General features: G+C 34.7%; 1 protein-coding gene and 1 pseudogene across 1 annotated transcript in view; both read left to right on the top strand.

Moving 5' to 3' along the window:
* Positions 1 to 23,484, top strand: part of DSCAM (DS cell adhesion molecule) — a 712,116-nt gene that overhangs the window by 66,715 nt on the left and 621,917 nt on the right. The gene's annotated exons all lie outside the window — the stretch shown is intronic.
* On the top strand, positions 12,185 to 13,514 carry LOC141520381 (leucine-rich repeat-containing protein 51-like; annotated as a pseudogene).

Genomic DNA, 23,484 nt, shown 5'->3' on the forward strand with positions numbered 1-23,484 from the left:
TGAAGGGCGGTCAGGAGGCTATCCTCCCGGTTCTCCATGGCAGTCACTAAGGCTTGAATTGAATCCTCGCTGGGCATGTCCAGCAATTTGTCAACAATTCCTTCTAATGAAGCGTCGGGGGGAAGGCTGCTAATGGCTGCGATCCCTTTGGGGCGAAGACCCTCTTTAATCAATTGTCTCATAAGTAGATCAGATCCCGGGGTGTCTCCCATTATACGAGTCACTGTCTCTTTAACCTCGTTCACAAATGAGAGGGGTGTCTGATCTGCTCTCTGCTTCAGCCCAACCAACTTCTGTGTGGCTCTCCCCCCCTTTCATGGCTCCAATCTTATCCCAAGCTGCAACATGTGTTTCTTTAACAGTCTCTAGCTCAAACTGGCCATACTGGGCCTGAACAGCAGGGTCAGTATAGGCTCCAGTTCCACACAGGAGGTCAATGGCTAAATCCAGGGGAGTATAACCCCGGGATTTTGCCAGCTTAGAGGCCTCTCTGCGGGCCTGAGCCTTAAAAGCTAAATATAAGGAGGCATCTAGGCACGCGGCTGCAATTTCGTCAAAGTCAGCAGGGGTCCAAGGGTGCGTAGCAAAGAGGTTTTGCATCAGTCTTTTTACATAAGGGGAGCTTGGGCCGTATTTAGTCACGGCCTCCTTAAGTTCCTTAAGCATCTTAAAAGGGACAGGGCGGTAGTCTCGGGCTCCGGTAAGGGGGTCCGTAAATACCGGGTAGAGGCCCCAGTCATCCCAGTCCACCTCCTCCCCTTTCTCTATTGCTATGGAGGCACTGGTGGCAAGTAGGCCGGATGGGCGGGGCCCTTGAGGGGATCTCTGAAGGGCGGACAAGGAACATGGGGGATTTTTTGCCTCTGTTTCCTGGCTGGGCCGCCAAGCCTGGGGCGCGGCAGCTGTCCAATCAGCGCGGACTTCTCCCTCCTCGTCAGCAGCCTCCCGGTCCCACCTACTCACGCTCCTCTTCCTGCCACCCCTGAGGGCTGTTTGCACCCCTCCCTTCCCGCGCTCGGAAACTTCCGGCCCTGAATCTTCTCCCTGGGGGCCCCTTGTTCCCCCATTGTTTCTTCTAAGTTCCTCCCACGGATACAGGGGAGGGGGTGGCCTTCCCTCTTCCTCTGAGCCCTCTGAATCCGATCCCGCCAACGAGCTACCCACCTGAGTGCTGATTGTTCGTGCCAAAGTCACCTTCTGGGGATGCAGGGCTGCATCCACTATCTTATACACTGTAAAATCCTTGGGGGTCAGTTTTCCCGGGCAGGTGTCATTATAGGAGGCCATCTGCTGCCCTACCACCTTCCATTTATCTGGTTGGATCCCACTATGTTGCACCCAAGGGCAGATGTTCCAGATATTCTCAACAAAAGCACGGCACGTCTTGATAGGTAATTTACGGCCATGCTTAGCGCAGAGTTTATAAAGCTGCACTGCAACGGCCTCTTTTTCCTCCGGCTCAAAGGCGGGAATACTATTCCGGCCCCCCATGCTGTCTACTAGCCGAGGCTGCAATCCTAACAGGTGGCAGAACTGGAAAGTTCCCGTTCGGCAAAAGAGAAGGAGGCAGCAGGGCACAATCAGACAGGCCAGCACGGCAAGGAGCGTGATTAGAGCAGAAGGAGAAAGGGGAGAGAAAGGAAGCATAGTCAACACAATAGGGATATGTCCCTCAGGCAATATCTGAGAGTAAACGCCCTCCTCCTTCCTCCCGGTCAGAAACGACCGAGGCTGTCTGGAGAATCCGACCAGCGGATTCAGACGTTCCCTAGCAAAATCAGGTCCCGGGTTTCGGCACCACTTGCCGGGTTTTTATTTACAACGCCGGCTTCTTTATGCTAGTCCGTCCTCTTACTCACCAGTCCAACGCATGATGAGTCTTCGGGGTACCTCCGGCCCCCACTCTTTGATGGGGGAAGAACCAGACAGAGCGCCTGAGGTGGGTCATGAGTCTTTATTCTTCTGTGATCACATTCCCGCTCCCCCCAACCTCTCAGCAGACACTTTTATCCCCTCTGTCCTCCCTCCCATGAACTCTTACTCAATGAGGGGCCGAGTTCTGTAACATTCCCTTATAAGGTGATTATGTTTCCCCTCTAAGCGACCGCCAAGCCTCTTCCCCCCGCCCCCAACAGTTGACAAAGTGTCTTATGATCTAATTGTATACAAGAGAGAAAAATATGATCTAAATGACAACATAATTAGATGGATATAAGGGGAAGTAATGTGGTGAGCTTATTTCCATAAATTCCTAATAGATCTAGAAAATGCAATAGACTGAATCCTTATGGAGAAATCAGAAAAAATCAAAATGAGTCATTTGTCCAGTCCAACTCATTGTTAAGAGACAGATAGGGAAATATACTGGCACTGTAGGTGAAACATGTCAAGAGCTCTGTTGGGTCAGGGATAGTCTGTGCACAAGTGAAAGAAAAGGTCCCATACTCGGGCATTACCTTGGGAACAACTGTGAACTAGCAGCCTCTTTTTGCCCACTATTCAGTTTCATGTCCTGGGTTCAGGGAAGAATAAACAATGTATAGGGTGGTGGGGGTGGTGGGGAATCTGAGGGAGTGGAGGCCAGGAGAGGGAAAGGTTGACCGAATTCCTAGGTAAGAGGTATTTGAGATTAGATTATTTTTCTAGAATTTATATAGTGCTTAAGTTTTGGCTAGTATTTTACATAGATTATCTCATTTCATACGGTCCCTTATTTTCCTGTAATTAAAAATGGTTAGATATTGTCCATAGTCTCTTTTTGTTTTGTTTTTTTCTGCATTTTTGTTTGTTTGTTTTTTTATTTTTTTGTCCATAGTCTCTTGAAGGCTATTTCTGGTCTAATAAGACCAAAGAGGTAGTTCAAAATCCTTAACATCAAGATGTGGTTCAGTCCTCAGACACCCAGAAGGGTCTCAATCACTCGTCCAACCTGCAGAAGATTAACCAGGGCAGTAATCCCAGACTCAGGAAGAGTCTACAGTTCTGCCACTCTGAACAACAAAAATTTTCCAGTTAGATGCTTGGCGGTTGAATCCAATAGCGGTCTGTTCTTGCAAAGACCCAAATACAGTTCTGGAATTTGGAAAGCTTAGACAAGTAGGGCTGCAACCAGGCTTTGTCCTAGATCAGACTAATCTGGGAACACTGACAGTTTGCACATTCATAGCTTTACCCTGAGATCTTGGAATAATACAACATTCAATATACAAAAAAAGTAGCAATGGGGAAATTCTAGGCCTTCCATCCAAAAGTAGAGCAGAGCTCAGTTATTTCAGGTCCAAGGTCTAGAGATTTGAAGAATGAGCAAACAAACAAACAAACAAAAAAAGATCACTGCCTTAAAGGGCTAATATGGAGGTAGGAATGGCCAGAACACAGACACAAAAGAAGATAATTACTCTAAAACATGCCTCAAGGGAAAAACACAGTTCAGACACAAATTCAACCTGAATTCTTGGAAGGGATGAATCGAGAATTATTTTTAAAGAGTGTGTGTGTGTGTATATATATATGTATATACATATATATATAGTATATGTCTATAATACAACATATATATATATTTGCATATATATTTATGCACACATATGTCATATGTGTATATATATATAGGTATATGCATGTATGTATACCGATATCTATATATAAATTTAATGAGAGTAGTTGAGAAAAAAACTTGGAAAAGAAATGATAGCTAAGGAAGAATACTGAAAAGGAAATTAACAGTTTGGCACAAAAATACAAAACTTTGGAAATTAGGATGAAACAAATAGAAGTTAAATACTTTATAAGACAACAAGAAATATTGAAACAGTTAAGAGACTGAAAAAATAGAAGAAAATGAAAGGTATCTCATAGCAAAAGCAACTGATCTGGAAACAGATTGAGTTGAAAAAAATTAAAAATCATTATACTATCTTGAAATCCATTACCAAAAAAAGTCTAGATATCACATTTCAAGAAATATTAAAAGAAAAATGATACAAGGATGCAATGTACTATTATTTTATTGAACGCTTATCAGCTCAATGACCCACCTGGATTCCAGAAGACTAAAGGTGAAATGTTCTACTTAGCTCCCTACCTCCTGATGGAAAGATTAGAGATTTAGAATGTACAATTAGACAAATATATGTTTGGATATGACCAATTTCAAAATTCAGTTTGATTGTCTATCTATTTCTTCTGTTCTCAATTGAGAGGGGAGTTGGGAATGTACTGGTATAAAGGCAGAATTTGACTTATTAAAATGTATTTTTAAAATAAAACAGAATCATAAGTTAATCATAAAAATCAAAATTTAAGTGTACTCAAAACTGGTAAATGGTCAAATATAATAAATCCATTAATTGTCATTTAGAAGGAAAACTTCACTGGAGTTTTCCATTATATCTCTTTTGGCATAAGAAGTTGAATTTTTACTTGATATTTTATTTTTCCAAATACACGTTATGAAAGTTTTTCAACATTCATCGGTATGGGGGCTCTGGTGTCAGGAGGACCTGAGTCCAAATCTAGCCTCAGACATTAATTACTCATCTGTGTAACCTTAACAAGTCACTTAACCCATTGCCTGACAAAAACCTAAAAAAAAAAATCATGGGGCAGCTAAATGGCGTAGTGGATAAAGCACCAGCCCTGGAATCAGGAATACCTGGGTTCGAATCCGGTCTCAGACACTTAATAATTACCTAGCTGTGTGGCCTTGGGCAAGCCGCTTAACCCCATTTGCCTTGCAAAAACCTAAAAAAAAATCATCCATACGCATATGTATATTTTTAAGTTACCAAATTTCATTCCACCCTCCCTTCCCAGTCCCTTTCCCCCGCAAATAGTCAGAATAATATTGGACAGACATATTTGGGTTAAACTTGTTTACAGATTTCTGTATATACATTTCTGTATGAGGAATTTGGGTTTAAGGGAAATACATGAGATATTTTTAAAAAACTGAATTAATGGCCATCAGATTCTGAAGGGTTTTTTTTTATTTTTGGTTTTGATTTGTTTTGTTTTTGTTCCTCTGGATGGAGATAGCATTATCCATAGCCGGTCTAATAGGGTTGTCCTAGCTCTCTGAACTGCTGAGAGGAGCTGCTTCCATCAAGGTTGATCATTTCACAATGTTGTTAATGTGTACATTGTTTTCTTGGTTGTGCTCCCATCACTCAGCATCAGGTCCTGTAATCCATTCCATGCTTCTCTAGAGTTCAACCATCTATGGTTTCTTGTAGAACTATAGCATTCCATAATATTCAGATATCACAATTTATTTGACCATTCCCCAACTGATGAACATCCCTTCAATTTTCAATTCTTTACCACTACAAAAAGAACTGCCATGAATATTTTGGAACTTGAAGAACTTTTCCCATTTTTTTATGATTTCTTCTGGATATAGGTCTAGAATTAGAAATGGTAGGTCAAAGGTATGAAAGTTTTTAATTGCTATTTGAGTACCTTCCAGAATGATTGGATCAGTTCACAACTCCAACAACAATGCATTAATGTCCCAATCCTCCTACAAGCTCTCCAACATTGATCATTCTCCTTTTTTTGTCAACATAGCCAATCTGATTGGTATGAGGTGATATCTCATAGTTGTTTTAATTTGCGTTTTTCTAATCAATGATTTGGAGCATTTTTCCATATGATTATATATAGCTAAATTTCTTCATATTTTTGACCATTTATAAATTGGGAATGACTTCTAACCTTTAAGTGTGATGCAGTTTTCTAACTCCTGGTTGTGAAGGTTACTTCCCAACTTTCTGCATTCCTTATAATTTTAGTAGTGTTGATTTTATTAGTGCAAAACTTTTTTAATTTATTATAGTCAAAATCATTCATTTTGTAGTTTATAATGTACTCTATTTCTCGTTAGTTCATAAATTTGCCCCCTTTCCATAGATCTGATAGAGTATTTCTGAGTCTATTAATTAATCCCTTTATGTCTAAATCCTGTACCCATTTTGACCTTATTTTAATATAAGGTGTAAGATGTGGGTCTATGCCTAGTTTTTGCTATACTATTTTTTTTCAGTTTTCCCAACAATTTTTGTCAAATATTGAGTTCTTATCCCTGAAACTAATGTCTTTGGGTTTCTCAAACAATCAGTTACTGTAGTAATTTACTATTGTTTGTATTGAACCTATTCTAATCCACTGATCCATTACTCTATTTATTAACCAGTACCAGGCAATTTTGATGACTGTTACTTTATTCTATAGTTTTAGATCTGGTAGAGCTAGACCCCTTTCCTTTACATTTTTTCCCCATCAGTTCCCTTGCTATTCTTGATCTTATCTTGCTCCAGATGAATTTTGTTACTATTTTTTTCTGGCTTGATAAAGTAATTATTTCATAGTTTGATTGGTATGGCACTGAATAAGTAATTTAATTTTGGTAGAAGTGTCATTTTTTTATATTAACTCAACCTAACCTTGAGCAATTGGCATTTTTCCAATTATTTAAATCTGACTTTATATGGGTGAGATGTGCTTTATAATTGTGTTCATACAATTTCTGAGGATGTCTTAGGAGATAGATTCCCAAGTATTTAATGTTGTCTACAGTTACTTTATATAGAATTTCTTTTTTTATCTCTTGCTCTTACGTTTTGTTGTTCATATATAGAAAAGTTGAATATTTTTATCAGTGACTTAGATGAAAGCAGAATAGACATTCTTATGTTAGCAAATGTTTTAAAGTTAGATGGAAAAACTGAATGATAGGAACAGGATTCAAAAAATTTTTACAACTAGATTTTATATTTAAGAAGCTTCTTTGATTCTCTGTTTCCTTTGAGATAAATATAAATTCCTTTATTAGTTATATAAAATTATTCAGTCTATCTCCATTTTTGGTGATAGACAAACATGTGTATGTTTCCATTACACATAACTTTTACTCATGTACTCTACAGTTTAACTCAGCTACCCTCAAACTTTTCAATCTCAGGCCTCTTTATACTCTTTAAAAATATTGAGGACCCCTAAAGAACTTTTTTTTGGTGGGTTATATCTCTTGATATTTACTATATTAGTAATTGATGCAACTATGTATTATGATGAAAACAATTTTTACCTCATGGACACCTGGAAATGTCTTAAAGAAACCCAGGAGTAATCCAGATCACACTTTGAAAATTATTACTGTAGCCAAACTGAACTGCTTGCCTTTCCTGGTTCCATCTTATGCTTTTGTGCCTTTCTTTACACAAAACTATGCCCATTTCTGACCTGTGCTCTCTCTTCTTAGTGCTATCTCTTAAAATCCCTAGTTCTTTACCATGACTCAACCAGAAGTCTCCCTCATTTAAGAGACCTTTATTGACTACTACAGCTAGCAGTGTTCCTGCAATCATTATTCTATGAATGTGTTGTATCACCCTAGCAGAATGTTAGTTGTGTAAGTGCAGGGACTGTGCCATTTTTGTATTTGTATTCCCAATACCTAGGGCAGTGCATAGAACATATTATGTTCTTAATAAATACTTATTAATTGATTGTGCCTGTGGTAGCAGAATGACATTTAATTAAGTGTAAAATCTTTTCACAAGTACACTTGTGGTCAACAAACATCTTCCCAAATACTAGATGGAGTGTACATGTCTTCATCTGAAATATATCCAGTAGTTTTCAAAATTTTTTTTCAAAAATTTGAAAGGCTACCATATTGAAGAAGGATGAACTACTTGTCAAAAGACAGTAGAACTGTAAATGAGTGGAATTTGAAGAGAGGAGTATTCCCAACAATTAAAGCAATTCAGAAAAATTTCCCTGAAAAGTAATTCATTCCTCTTTACTTCAGGATTTCTAGAGACAATTTGATGACTTCTTGTTGGGGGGGATAGATTCTTGGACTTATAGAGGATTAAGCTTATTGACCTCTGAAGTCTCTTAAAAATCCAAGATAACTACGATTCTGAAGTATTTGCCCTTCTGAAAGTTACTTATAATTCTACTATCTGGGATCAAGCATAACAAATCTAATCCCTTTTACATATATTAAACTTTTAAATATTAAAATAAATTCGTCATGCCTCTTCAACCCTGATGTCTTCTTTTTTATAAGGTAATCAATCACAGTTCCTTTATCTGATCCTCATTTGGCCTTATCTTGATGAGATTAGAATGTTGAAATAAATTAAGCTAAAATCAATAAAATTTCAAGGGTGTTAGCTCCCTAAGTAGATAGCCAATACAAAATTCTGTACTAGGTGCTTGAGAGGGATATGAAAATGATCCTTTGATACAGATCCATTTGCCACAGATATAATCATTTTCAAATGCCATTGTGATATAAAAAAAGTTATTGTCTTTTCAGTTGAATTAAATGAGAGGATAATGGCAGTGGTTTCAAAAGTGAATTACTGAAGGAGAAGAAATTTGTCCAAAATAAATTGGAATTTTTGCAGAACACTTCTATAGCAGTTCATTTTGCAATGTGAAAAATTTTAATAGAGTCTACCAGCAAATCCTGCTTCTTTGGGAGTACACACTCATAAAGTTTCTATTATAGCTACAGATAAAAGATCTATTTTAATCCTAAAATAGACCATATGTCAGGTGTAGATTTTCTCCACAACTACTTTTAAAAATAATTTTGATTGATAACTTTTGGGATAGTTTTATAATGCCAGAGGAATTTGTTCCAGTATGTCTGTCCTCATGACAAACAATATCATCAGTATATCAAATAATAGTTTTAATTTAAAAAAGAAAGATAAAGAAAATTTTGAAAATCATGAAAACCTACTCAATTAAATTTGAAAATTCTGAAAGTATATGTAATGTACTACTTCTTGGGCCTCTCATCTCTACAAAGGAATGAGGTGGGGTATCTTCTCATATCAATTTTTTGTAATCATACTTGTTCTTTTACTTTTGATTGCTCTATTTTTGTTTCATGCATTCAAATTGTTATAGCAATTATGTGGGTTTTTTTTTTACTTTTGGTGAGTCTTTTTCATTAGTTCTGCTTATTTCACTCTGCAGAACATGTAAATATCTCCACATCTCACTTTGTTCATCAGATTTATGAATTCTTGTAGCACACTAATATTCAATTATGCTAACTTATAAATTGTTTAGCAATTGAACCCAATTGATGGGCATCTACTTGTCTCCAAATTTTTTGCTACTACAAAAAGTGCAGCAATAAATATTTTGATATTTATTGGGATTTTTTTAAATCAACAAACACTTTGGAGAATAGAATATATGAGTAAATAGAATATATGAATAAATAGAATATATGGGTAAAAGAGTATGGATATTTTATTCATTCTATTTGCAAATTATTTATTTCTGAATTGTTTCCCAAAATGGTTGTGCTTATTCACAATTGCATCAGTTAAATTCATCTTCAAGTAATCCCAGTAACATCAACGATTTCTACCTTTTGCCATCTTTGGTAAATTGGAAAGCATAAAGTGAAACCAGAGGCTTCTTCTGATGTTCATTTTGCTTTTCACATGGTTGCTAATAGTATGAAATTCTTATATTGAAAACTTAATTTTCCATATCTTTTCCTCACAATTCTTGGGTAAAGAATATGTGATGAATAATATCATATCATATCATATCATATCATATCATATCATATCATATAAATAAAATGTCATTCATACTAAAATGCATGCATTAGCATAATATATATATGTATATTGGTTTTCTATATATCTTGTATACTAATCTCTCATGATAATTTTGATTTAAAAAGTTTTGTTTACCACATATTACCACTTCATTTTCTAATCCTGGGAGCATTCATTTTATTTTGGCAGCAATTTTTCAGTTTCATGTAATCCAATTTATCTATTTTAATTTTCCTAATTGCTGCTTTCCTTTGTTTGGTTAAGAATATAAAACTGATATATAGATGTGAAAAGTATTTGATCTACTTTCTAATTTTTTATGATTTGAACTTTAATATTAAGATCATGTATTCATTTTTAATTTATTGATGTTGATGCTTTTTGACATTAGTTTAGGACCAGTTTCTGCTAGGTTGTTTTTTCATTTTTCCGGGAGTGTGCTGTTGTTTTTTTTTTTCCATAAAGAGTTCTTCTATAAATAATTCATGTTTTCCAGTTTAGTAAATATTGCATTATTGACTTTCATTGTTTCTCATTCACCTCTGTCTAGACTGTTGCATTGATCTCTACTATTTTTTAATCAATAACAAATAGCTGTGATTGAGATCTGAAAGTGCCATTCCTCTCTAATCCTTACATTATTTTTTTTTTTAGTTTTTGCAAGGCAAATGGGGTTAAGTGACTTGCGGAAGGCCATACAGCTAGGTAATTACTAAGTGTCTGAGACCGGATTTGAACTCAGGTACTCCTGACTCCAAGGCTGGTGCTTTATCCACTATGCCACCTAGCTGCCCCTAATCCCTACATTATTTTTCATTCTTTTACTTAATATTTTAGATCTCTTTTTTCCTAAATAAGTTGTCTAAATTGCTTGAATAATACTTTTGATGTTTTAATCAATACAGCATTTAAACTATAAATTAACTGTTAGCATTGTCATTTTTGTTAAACTACAGAGTCCAGAAATGAACATTTAATATAACTCAGACATTTAAGTTATTATTTGTCTTTAAAAACTAATTTGTACAAGAATCTTGTGTGTTTTAAAAGATCAATTCCCCAATATTTTATGCATTTGTTTTTTAATTGCATTTCAATTTCTGTTATACCTTTTTAGTTTTTGTTATAATAATGCTATTGATTTTTGTCGGTTTATTTTCTTGCCTATGATTTTGCTGAAACTTATTTCAGTAAATATCTGTTCTGATTTTCTAGGAGTTTTAAAATAAATTATCATGGTATCAGAAAATAGTGACAATTTTCTCCTTCTAAATCTATCTTTAAACAATTTATTTATTTTTCTTGTCTTATTACATTTAAAAAAGTTCTGAAAATCATTACCACATAATAGTGGGTAAATTAATTATTCTTTACATAATTATTAGGAAGGTATCTAGTATATTTCTATTGCATATGATGCTTTTTTGGTTTTAGATAGATATTTTGTATTTTTAATTCATCTATTCCTATTCTTTACAGATATATTTAACATAAATTAATGTTGTAATTCAACAAAGATTTTTTTCTTCAAATATTGAAATGATGTAGTTTTGGATGTTTGAGTTTTTAACATTATCAGTAATATACATTGTTTCCTTATATTAAATCACTCTTGTATCACTTGTGTATATCTCTAACCTGGTCATCATGAATGAATTCTCAGATGAATTGCTATAGTCTGCTTGATGGGATTTCATTTAAAATATTCATTAGTTCTCGTTATTTGCTTTATCCTTCCCTGCTTTAACTATTCAGACTCTCTTTCTCTCGAAGAAAGGATAAAATGTTTTCCTTTTCAATTTTTTGAGATTGACTTGTGTAGCACTGGTAATTATTATTCTTTAAAATTTTTATAAAACTATGTCAGGATCTAGAGGTCTTCTCACCTTTTGAACTTCTTTTTACTGCTTCTTCTAATTCTTTTTTTGGCATTGTACTATTTAGAATTTATATTTGATCCTCTGTAAGTTTAGGTATTTTACAATTTTGAAGCTATTTCTGTATTTCTTTTGTGTTCTCAGTTTTGTTAGAATAGTAATTTCCACTCATTTAAATTTCATTTTCCTACTGTAGCTTCACCTTACTAATTTTGGGCAGCTGCATGGCACAGTGGATAGAGTACTGGCCTTAGAGTCAGGAGAATGAGAGTTCAAATCCAGCCTTAAACTTACTTGACTTTTACTATTTGTATGACCTTGGACAAGTCCTGATTGCCTCATATCCAGGGTCATCTTCAGTCTTCCTAATTCATATCTGGCCACTAGACCCAGATGACTCTGGAGGTGAAAGTGAGACTGGCGACTTAGGACAGTACCTCCTTACGCAAATCCAGTTCAAGTGTTTGTCATGGCATCATCTCTCTTTGTTGTCATGATCTTCAAGAATGAAGGATAAAAACATCACCTTACCCATTTGCTTTCTTTGCAATATAATGTATTTTCAATTTTTAAATCTCTAATTATTGTGATTTTGTTTTTTCTCATTTGTTAATCTACTTACAAGTTTTGATTTAAAAATATACTGTAGAGTTTGGGAGGATGCAAGGACGGTTACCATGGAGTTGTGCTAAGTGAGCCCCAGGCCTCCAGAAGGCAAAGGCTGGAGGAGCCCGAGCTGGCCAAAACCAGCAGTCCAGCGCCCAATGCTACTTCCACACCCCCACAATGGCTAAAATATGACTGACCATTGGGATCATGTGAAGAATTTGGTACAGGAGCCACCCCTGGACTTCTCCTTCAAAAATATAAACTTCATCCAAGACCTGATAAGTGAGGAGCCCAGGACTGGGCTCCGACCAGTAAAGTATTCCACCAAGGGTAAGGCACCGACCCAAGCCATTCGTCTTAAAAACAAGGTGCTCAATGACCTTGCTGACTTCACTCAAACTATGTCGCAACTGTTGGAGTATCCCCAGAACCTGGCTTGGATTGACCTGTCTTTCAATGACCTGCAGAACATCGACCCTGTGCTGACCACCTTCTTCAATTTAAGTGTTCTTTATCTCCATGGTAACTGCATCCAAAACTTACCAGAAGTGGATAAGCTGTCAAATCTTTCTAAGCTTCGGAGCTTGACCCTCCATGGAAACCCCAAGAGGAAGAAAAGAGGTACAGGTAATGACCCTGCCCTGAGACCCCAGAGAAAAGGGAACAGAAGAACTTCATTCCCTGAAATATCAGCTGAGGGGATAGCGTAAGTTATGGACTTAGGAGAAAAAGAACCTTACCCTGTTTTGCAAAGGAAGTAATCTGGATAAATTAAAAGGTCATTTTCCTTAAAAGAAGGAAATAGAATGTAAGAGGCCCATGTGAAATTCCTTTAAGACCTAGGATGGAGAATGACTGTGGAGAGGGTTGGAAAGATTCCCAAGTCATCATTTCTGACAATGGCAAAAGACTCAATGGATGTACATATGGGACTGAAGTTTTTATAAAGATATAGCCTCCCAGTCCATCCCAACATTGGTTGAAGATTCTTATTCCTTTAGGTATTTTTGAAGAATGGCAGCACTCATATCTTACTTCTACCCTGATTGTGTCCAGGATCACTTTGCTCTTCTTACTGGAGAAGCTAGAGGAAAATAACAGTAACTCTTGAGGCACATAGTTTAACAACCAACCCACCAGTATGGCTCTGTTCTCTTTCCACCTACTCTGGGGAGTTTCACAATTCTATATTCTCCCTCCAGGCAATATGTGCTATCCATGCTACCCAGACTTAGTACCTTTGACTTTAGTGGTGTCACCAAGCAAGACCGGATCACAGTCACTGTCTGTAGACAAATGAATGTCAAGCCTAAGAAAGTCCAAATCAAAATGGATAAATTTTTATAACTCCATATGCATTCCAGGGCCCCCAAAGCCACTAAGACTCTGGTACCCTCTCCTACAACACTGAGTTTAACAATAAAGGAAATGAGCTGTTTAGGGGGCTTGAATCCCTCAGGTATGCATTGAGGTGCCCTTCAAAAGGTAGGTATATTAAGGCAGCATAGGATGACATAGCCCAGCCTCAGTTATGCTTGAGGTGGCAGAATCTGGCCTGTATCCTACCTTACATGCCTGAAGCCTGATCAATAGATACCTAAAAGCATTGTATGATCTGACAGGCAATTCCCCCACCACCACCATACTTTATATATATATGGTTTTACAGAACTTGCTCTTTCTAATGGCAAAGGTTAAGACCTCAGTTGTCCATTCTTGGCCCTATGAGCTTCTCCTGCTGGTTAATTCTGCAAAGGCATCTAGTTAAATTTCAAGCTATACGGGAAGTGGGAGGTTGTCAGGGTAAGGATAAGACAGAAGGGCTGGAACCAAAATGGATAGATGTCCTTTTATGGAGGGTGGCAAACCAAAACAAATAAAATTAAAGGATCAAACATGTAAAAAAAATACTGTATAGTAAATTTTGTTTCAGATACTCATTTTTGGGGTTTTTTTCAAGGCAATGGGGTTAGGTGACTTGCCCAAGGTCACACAGCTAGGTAATTATAAAGCATCTAAGGGCACATTTGAACTCAGGTCCTCCTGAGTCAGTGGTTGGTGCTCTATCCACTGCGCCACCTAGCTTCCCTTCAGATATTTTTTATTCAGTGTATATTTTTTTTTGCCATTTAGTTATGTTTATTATAAGCAACAGATTGAGGAATTTGTTTTCTTTTTCAATCTAGCACTATTTTTAAGAGATTATTTAATTCATTTTCTTTTAAGATCATTTATATTTGTATTTTTCTTCACTTATTTCTCTTTCATTTCTCTAAATTGTTTTTTTCCTTATTCTCTACTACATCTTGTCTCTTCAGTTATTTTTGCTTACTCTCTATCAACAAGATCTTTTCTCTTTAACTTCATTTCTGTACCCTCTCCATAATTTTTACTGTCCCTTTTCCTACTATTGTATTTTATTTAATGTCTTAATTCCTTTTGCTTCCTTTCTTTTATCCAATTACATAATTCTTATTTTCTTTTTCCCCTTATCAAATTAAAATTTCTTTTCCTGTCTCCCCTTCAAAAACTTTGGCTATTGGTTTTATTTTTCATTTTCTTCAATTATTCCCCAAAAGAATTTCCTTCTCTTGTTTTCTTCATTAATTTATTTCCCTTTCTGACTTTTCTGAGTTTTTATTATTTTATTCAAGGACTTTATACTTATTCTTTTAGTTTCACTAAAAGTAAAGTTTCTAAAAGTACTGATTTTAAGTTTCTTCTTCTAAACAATTTCTACATTATCAACTCATGGAAGTTATCCTCCTTCACCTTTTTCTTTTTAACCTTTCCTGCCTTCCATACAGGAAGGAGACTGTGTCCCTAAAACTTATGACTTCTGAGGTGATAGAAACAACTGTTGGCATACTTCATTGTTCTTGTTGTTCATAGAGCACTTGGTTAGGAGTTAGGTGGACAAGAGTTCAAATCTAGTCACATGCACTTATTAGTCACGAGACATTGAGCAAGTCATAACCTCTGACTCAATTTTCTTACCTACAAAATGGAATTATAATAACATCTACATAACAAGGTTATAGGATCAAATGAGATGATATTTTTCAAAGCATTTGGCACATAGTAGGTGCAATATAAATGCTTACTCCTTTTCCTCCCTTCCCCACTAGAACTGTTCCCAGCCAGATGCCATTCTCCATTCCTCCATGGCTTCGTTCCAAACTCCCTTCTCTTCTTCAGTTCTCTGTTGAGCAATAAAATAGTGCTTCATTCTGCTGCTCCAAGCAAAGAATTCCTCTGATTTTCAGTTTCTCCATCTTCTCTACAGAGGGTGTGAGGAAGAGTTGAGTTCTGTTACTTTTTTCCATATAATGGTGGGGCAAGATAGGAGCAGAGCATGCTGGCATGCTATTGTAGCAATAGCAAGAGAATATCTATGTGAAAACCAGAAACTTCTTGGCAGAGAAATTTCAATTAAAGAATCATATGGATCTCTCCTTGAAACTATTTAATCCAAAATTTTCATCAGTTCCTTTGATCATGACAGAAGCCTTGCTTTCACATTTATGGATGAAAGGAAAAAACTAATAGTGAAATCACAAAAATGAGATATAACATTGTCAGGAATTGCAAGGTTCTGTTGGAACTAGAGTAACTATCTACAGCTACAGTCCTATAAAGGTTAAAAAATAAAATCCATCAGTAAAGCATGGAAGGCAATTTAACTATATGATAATTCATAAAAATAGTGCCTTTATTAGACTATAAGGTCAACATGAAACTATTGTGCTATGGTTGTCAAAATGCTAATATGATCTAAATCTATAGTAAAAGGAGTAAACCAACAGAATATATGAGAGTTCTGTTGTACTCCTAGTGGAACACAGTACCACATTTAGAATTCTGCATGGAATTTTGGGAACTGTATAAATTGATAAACTGAACTTTATTCATAAGATTGTGAGTAAAATGGATTTTGGAGGAATTGAAATATTAAGGTAGAAAAAAGGAAAATTTAAGGTAATCATCTAAAATAGAAATGAGATTTATCCTCCATGTCTACAGAGGAAAAAAAATGTTAACTAAAAGAAATTTTAAAAGGTTAGTTTTTGGATCAGTGTTATAAAAATCTTCCTAACAATGAGTTGTTTCAAAATGTACTAGTTTTAAGAAGTAGTGACTTTGGGCAGCTAGGTGGCACAGTGGCTAGATCACCTGCCCTGGAGTCAGGAGTACCGGAATTCAAATCCAGCCTCACACATTTAATAATTGCCTAGCTGTGTGGCCTTGGGCAAGCCACTTAACCCCATTGCCTTGCAAAAATAAAAAACAAACTAAAAAAAAAGAATGTGAAGTATTGACCTTGGAAATATTTGAGAGGATCCTAAATGATCATGTAATGATTGTGTTTTAGATAAGATTCATGATTTTCGTTGGTATTGTCCTAGATACCTTTGAATTCTATAATTTTCATGATGATAATTTATGGTTTACATATATTTTAATGATTACAATATACTTCACTAAAATCATTTTCTGATTTCTTATATTGTAAAGGTGACAATATTCTTTAATATGTCTATGATCCTAGATACAGAATAAATGTTTGATATCTGTTACCACATATCTATCAATGAAATCACAGATACTTTTATACATTAAAAAATAAATGGCATTAGCTGTCCCTTTACAATAAAATGATATAGTTATGATAGAGTATTCTTAGAGTCAAGACAAAGAGCAAGTCAATTAATATAAGGTTAGTTTCAGAGAACATAATGATCTATATTTATAGAGGAATGAACTTATGGATCTGATTTTTTAAAATCCTGTTGAAGCATGGAAAGACAATCTTTTAACTAGAATGTTAAAGTGCCATCTTTGGGATAAACAGGCCCTCTTTCTTACCAAGCTGAAAAGTTTGTCTTTACTTTTTTCAATCATCTTGCAAAACCCCATACCTTATCATACCTTATCACGTATCTACTTCATAGATCCACATCCATCCTTCTTTGGGAAATTCTCTATGCTGTTCAGTATGACAAAACTTTCTGCTCTTTCTTATTATCCGGTCTTTGTCTCTAATGACACTGGCAACATCCAAGTGATTATTGCTTAAATTTCTAATCCTAATTAATCCCATAGGCTCTAAACTCACCTGGATTTCACTGCTTAAATCTTCCTACTAAGTCCAGGGCTACTTTGGGATCTCATCAGGAGTAGGGATCCTGGTCTGATGTCTCAATTCCGAGACAGAGGAGAGCACTAGTAGTAGCAGTTGCAGGAGAATGGGGAAACTGGTCACAGTCTTGAGGGCCAGGAGGAGTACTATTGTTCATGATTACAGGAGAAGGGTAAATGATAAAGATCATAGCACAAACCAAGGGGGCAGTGACTACTGATATTTGGCCAATTGTAGTTTTAAAAATATTATTTTCTTCGCTATTTTTGTTTCTTTTTTCAAACTATTAGTTCTCTGTTCATAGTTTTCTTGCATCACTCTCATAGGTTTCCAATATTTCCCATTTGATTTTTAAAATCCTTTTTAAGTTCTTCCCAGTAACTCTATTTGGTATGTGTCCAACTAATATTTTTCTTTGAAACTTTGCTTGTAGTTGATCTGACGTCATTGTTTTTTGGTCTTGGTCTTGATCTTTCTAAATGACATAGTAACTTGTTCTGGTCAGGTTCTTTGCTTATTTTTCCAGACTAAAGAGAGATGCAAATTGAAAAAAGAGGTACAAAAATCTACTGAATATAATACCTTAAAAAGCAAAATTTGTCAGATGTGAAAAAGGTGTAAAAGTTCATTGAAGAAAATAATTCCCTAAAAATTAGAATTGGGCAAGTGGAAACTAATGACTCCATGAGACACTAAAAAAAAATCAGGCATAATAAAATAAGAAGAAAATGTGAAATATCTCATTGGAAAAACAAATGGTCTGGAAAATAGATTGAGGAGGGAATTTAAGATATGTTTTTCTTGTTCATACTTTGTTTTTGAAGAGGACCAATATCATCACGGATCCATATCTTAACATAAATTGGATTTAAGTAAAGCAGAACTATACAAAGTTGTCAACCTCACTCTCTCTTCCAGAATCATCAAAGTCCAATAACAAGACAAAATTCAGGAGGATTGATGATGACCTGAGAGTCAATGGATGCCCTGGGCATCTTCAAAGTTTGACTAAGCTTTAAGTGCTCTATAGCACCTGATTTAGCCACCTTCATGAATGTTGGAACAAACTTCTCTTCTACCCATTCCACCAGGGGATGTCATTGCATGCTTGGGACTGATATCCTCCTAACTTGCCAAGGGAATAGAAGCTTATTAGTTATCCTCAACTGATTTTAACTTATTGCTGAGATGGTTTTCCAGGATGTGACTGTTGTGCAAATTATAGCTTCTTGAAGTCACAGATAATAGTTTGGTGAAAGGTAGACATTAAAGGTAGATAAACAACTCAGAAAAGACTCTCTCTCATGCCGGTGGTAATAGTCCTCCCTGAATATCCCCATGCACAAAAATTCAAGAACTACTGAACTACCTGAATAATATGATAAAAAGTTTAGATACATATTTTAAAAAATTATTAAACTGCTATGATATCCTAGAAACAAAAGATAAAATAGAATGAATACACTGATCAATTTCTAAAGGAGTTCCCCAAATGAAAACCCTCATGGATATTATAGCCAAATTTCAGAACTTGTAGGTTAAGGAAAAAAATATAGTAGGCAGACTGAAGGAAATAATTAAAATATCATGGAGGCTTAGTCAGGATCATACAGTTTTGCTGGTTTTTCACATTAAGGATCAGAGAGCTTGGAATGTTATATTGTGGAAGGCAAAGAACTAAGATTACAACCAAGAATAACCAATCCAGTAAAACTGAGCGTAATCGTTAAGGGGAAAATGGGATATTTAATGAAATAGAGAATTTTCAAGCATTTCTGATGAAAAGACCAGAGTTGAATAGAAAATTTGACTTTCAGTACAAGACTCAAGAGAAACATTAAAGTTATAAGAGGATAAGGTTAAATTGTTTACATTCCTACTTGAGATGATAATCATAACTTTTAAGTATTGCATCATTATTATGGCAATTAGAAGGTGTATACATAAACAGAAAGCATGGGTGTGCAATGCATGTGAGGATGACTTAAAAAATTAAATTAAGTAGTGAGGAAAAGGGATGCATGGGGAGGAGGAGAAAGGTAGAGGAAGAATGGGAAGCATCTCACATAAAATAGGCAAGAAAGGAAAAATTTTACACTGGTGGAAAAGATGAAGCGAAACTGGGAAACACTTGCACTTTATTTCCATCTGAATTGGTTCAAAGTGGGAATAACATTCACAGTCAGTTGCATATGGAAATCTATCATACCCAGTAGAGAAGTGTAAAGAGACTGGAACAGAAGAAGAAAACTGTTCAAAGGGAGGGTAAGCATCTCACATAAAATAGGCAAGAAAGGAAAAATTTTACACTGGTGGAAAAGATGAAGTGAAATTGGGAAACACTTGCACTTTATTTCCATCTGAATTGGTTCAAAGTGGGAATAACATTCACAGTCAGTTGCATATGGAAATCTATCATACCCAATAGAGAAGTGTAAAGAGACTGGAACAGAAGAATAAAACTGTTCAAAGGGAGGGTAGATTAAAGGGGGTAGTAGTAAAAAGCACAAGAAACTTTTGAGGAGGGATAGGATAAAAAAAAAGAGAAAGAGACAGAGGAGGAGACAGCAGCAAAGAGAGAAAGATAAATACAGAAAAATGGGATGGTGAGAAATATATGGTTTATAATTATAACTATATATGAATGGATGAATTCACTCATAAGATGGAAATGAATAAAAGAATGAATTAAAAATTAGAATCCATTGTTTTTTAAGAAATACACAGGAAACCGAGACAAAAGTAAAAGGGAAGAGCTGGAAAAAATCTATTATTTCTGTTCAGTTCATAAAAAAGCAGATGTAGCAATATAATATCAATCAAAGCAATAGGAAATTGGATGAAATTAAAAGTGATAAGCAGGGAAACTACATTTTGCTAAATGGTAACACAGATATAACAATACTAAACATGTATACACCAAATGGGATGGCATGCAAATTCTTAGAGGAAAAGTTAAATGAGCTATAGGAAGACATAGACAATAAAATTATACTAATGGAGGACCTCAAAGTATCATCCAAGAAGAGATAAATGTAACCATAAAATAAACAAGTAAGAAGTTAAGAAGATGGATAGAATTTTAGAAAATTTGGATCTGAGAAAATTCTGAAAAAAATTGAATGAGAATAGAAAAGAATATATCCTTTTCTCAACATTACATGGCATCTTCTTAAAACCATGTTTTAAAGCATAAAAACCTTACAATGGTAGGAAACAATATTAAAGACATACCTTTCAGATCATAATACAATAAAATTATTTTAATGAATATCTATGGAAATATATATATATATATATATATAGAAAATTAGTTAGAGTCTAAATAATCTTATCCTAAAGAATGAATAGGTCAAAGAACAAATTATCAAAATAATTAATAATTTAATAAAGGGAATAACAATCATTATACAACATACCAAAATTCACAAGATGCAGTTAAAGCTGCACTTAAAGGAATGTATATCTATAAATGTTTGCATTAATAAAACAGAGAAAGAGCAGGTCAAAGATTTGGGCATGTACCTAAAATAAAAAAATTAAAAATCCCATCAGACCCCATATTGGAAATCCTGAAAATTACAAGATAGAGAGTAATAAAATTAAAAATAATTGATAAATAAAATTGATAAATAAATTGATAAATAAAAGTAGGAATATGTTTTATGAGGGAAAACAATAAAATAGATTAACCATTGTTTAATTTGATTTTTAAAAAGAAGCAAACCAAATTACCTGTGTCATAGATGAAAAGGCTAAATTCAACAATGAAGTTAAGCAATTATTAGAATCTATTTTGACCAATTTTATGCCAATAAGCCTGACAATCTTGTTGAAGTGGATGAATATTTATAAAAATATCAATTTCTGAGATTAACAGAAAGAGAAGAAATTGAACAAGCCTTAAATGAACTTTTAAGAAAAAAATCCCCAGGAGCAAATGGACTCAAGTGAATTCTATCAAACATTTAAAGAACAATTATTTCCAATACTAGATATTTTTTTAGAAAAGTAGGCAAAGGAGTTCTACCAAATTAATTCTATGACATAAATATAGTAGTGATAACAGAGAAAGAAAACTAGAGAATCATTTCCATGAATATCAATACAAAAATATTAAATAAAACAGTAGGAAAGAGATTACATCAATACAGCACAAAGGTCATATACTCTGACCAGGTGGGATTTATATCAGGATTTTAGGATTCATTCAGTATTAATAAAACTATCAATATAATTGATTGTGTCAAAAACCAATCCAACAGAAATAATATATCTCAATAGATGAAAAAAAAACTTTTGTCAAAATACAGCAGCCATTCCTATTAAAACCAGCAGAAAGTTTAGCTGTAAATGAAGCTTTCCTTAAAATGAGGAGTAGTTAAAACATCAGCAAGTATTATCTTAATGGAAAAAGGACATTAAATGAAATTTCTTTCCAATAAATTCAGGAGTTAAGAAAGAATGACCATTATCACAATTATTTTTTAATATTGTGCTAGAAATGCTAACTATGACTATAGATGAATAAAAATCAAAGGAATTAGCCAATGAGGAAAGAAAACTATCATTCTGCAGATTATATGATGATATATGTTTAGAGAATCAACTAAAAATTATTTAAAATAATTAGCAACTTTAATAAAGTTGCAGGTTATAAAATCAACCCACAATAATCTCTCTCTCTCTCTCTCTCTCTCTCTCTCTCTCTCTCTCTCTCTCTCTCTCTCTCTCTCTCTCTCCTGCCCATATAAAATATTTGGGAGTCAACTTGTCAATGCACACCCAGGAACTATATAAATGCAATTATAGGATCCTTTTCACACAAATAAAGTCAGGTCTAAGCAATTGGAGAAATAGTCTTTGCTCATAGCTAGATTGAGTTAATATAGGTAGAATTAGTTTACTTAGAGCCATAACAATTACATTATCAAAAAAGTTACTTCATAAAGTTAGAAAAAATAATAAAATTCATCTAGAAGAACAAAACATCAAACTCAAGTGAAGGATGTGGACTTCACAGTAATAGATCTCAAACTGTTATTGTTAAATGGTAATTGTCAAAACAATCTGGTTCTAGCTAAGAAAAAAGTGGTAGATTAGTGGAATAAATGATAAAATACATAGTAGTAAATGACGTTAGTAATCAAATGTTTGACAAATCCAATGACCCAGAATTTTAGGACCAGAAATCACTATATGGCAAAAATTACTGGGGAATCTGAAAAACAGTTTGTTGCAAAATAGGCACAGACCAACATCTCATACTATATAATGAGAGGTGCAAAATGCTTACATTGGTTAGACATAAAAGGTGACACTATAAACAAATTAGGGGAGCATGGAATGTTTCACTTGTCAAATTTGTGGATAAGAGAAGAATTTATGAGACAGAGAATATTACTGGATGCAAAACAATAATTTTGTTTACATAAAATTAAAAAGGTTTTCACAAAGATAAAATTAGAAGGAAAATGAGAAACTGGAGTGTGGGAATTCAGAGCAAATTTCTCTGATAAAGATCTCATTTCTCCAGTTTATAGAAAACTGAGTCAAATTTATAAGAAAATGAGTCATTCCACAATTATTTCCTCCTTCTTATCAGAGGACAAGAAGACAATTCTGAGAAAAAGAAATCAAAAAAGAAGAAATAACATGAAAAAATGCTCTAAATCACTATTAATTAAAGAAATACAAATCAAAAACATGTCTGAGGTACCAACTTACATTTTTCAGATTGATTGATATGACAGGTAAAATGGCACATTGGAGGGATATAGAAAAATACATTGCTGGTGGAGTTGTCAACTGATCCAATGATTCTGGAGAGCAATTTGAGACTATGCTCAAAGGGATAAAGAACTGTGCATACCCTTTGATCCAACAATAACACTACTAGATCTGTACCAAAGGAAAAGGAAAAAACTTAGGTGTATAAAAATATTTATTCAGCTCTTTTTGTGGTGGCAAAGAACTGGAAATTGAGGGCATGCCTATCAATTGAAGAACCATTGAAAAAGTAATGATAACATTGTAGTGAAATACTATTGTGTTATAAGAAATGTGAGCAGGGATATTACAGAGGAAAAAAACTGGAAAGACTCAAACGAACTAAAATGATGTGAACCAGGAGAACATTTTAAACAATAACAGTAATTGATGATTTAACTTTTCTCAGCATTGATCCAAAGTAATTCTGGAGAACTCATGGAAAATTCTATTCACCTCCAAAAAAAAAAAAAAAAGAACTGGTGTC

This window comes from Macrotis lagotis, chromosome 1 (assembly GCF_037893015.1).
Source record: "Macrotis lagotis isolate mMagLag1 chromosome 1, bilby.v1.9.chrom.fasta, whole genome shotgun sequence".
NCBI lineage: Eukaryota > Metazoa > Chordata > Mammalia > Peramelemorphia > Peramelidae > Macrotis > Macrotis lagotis.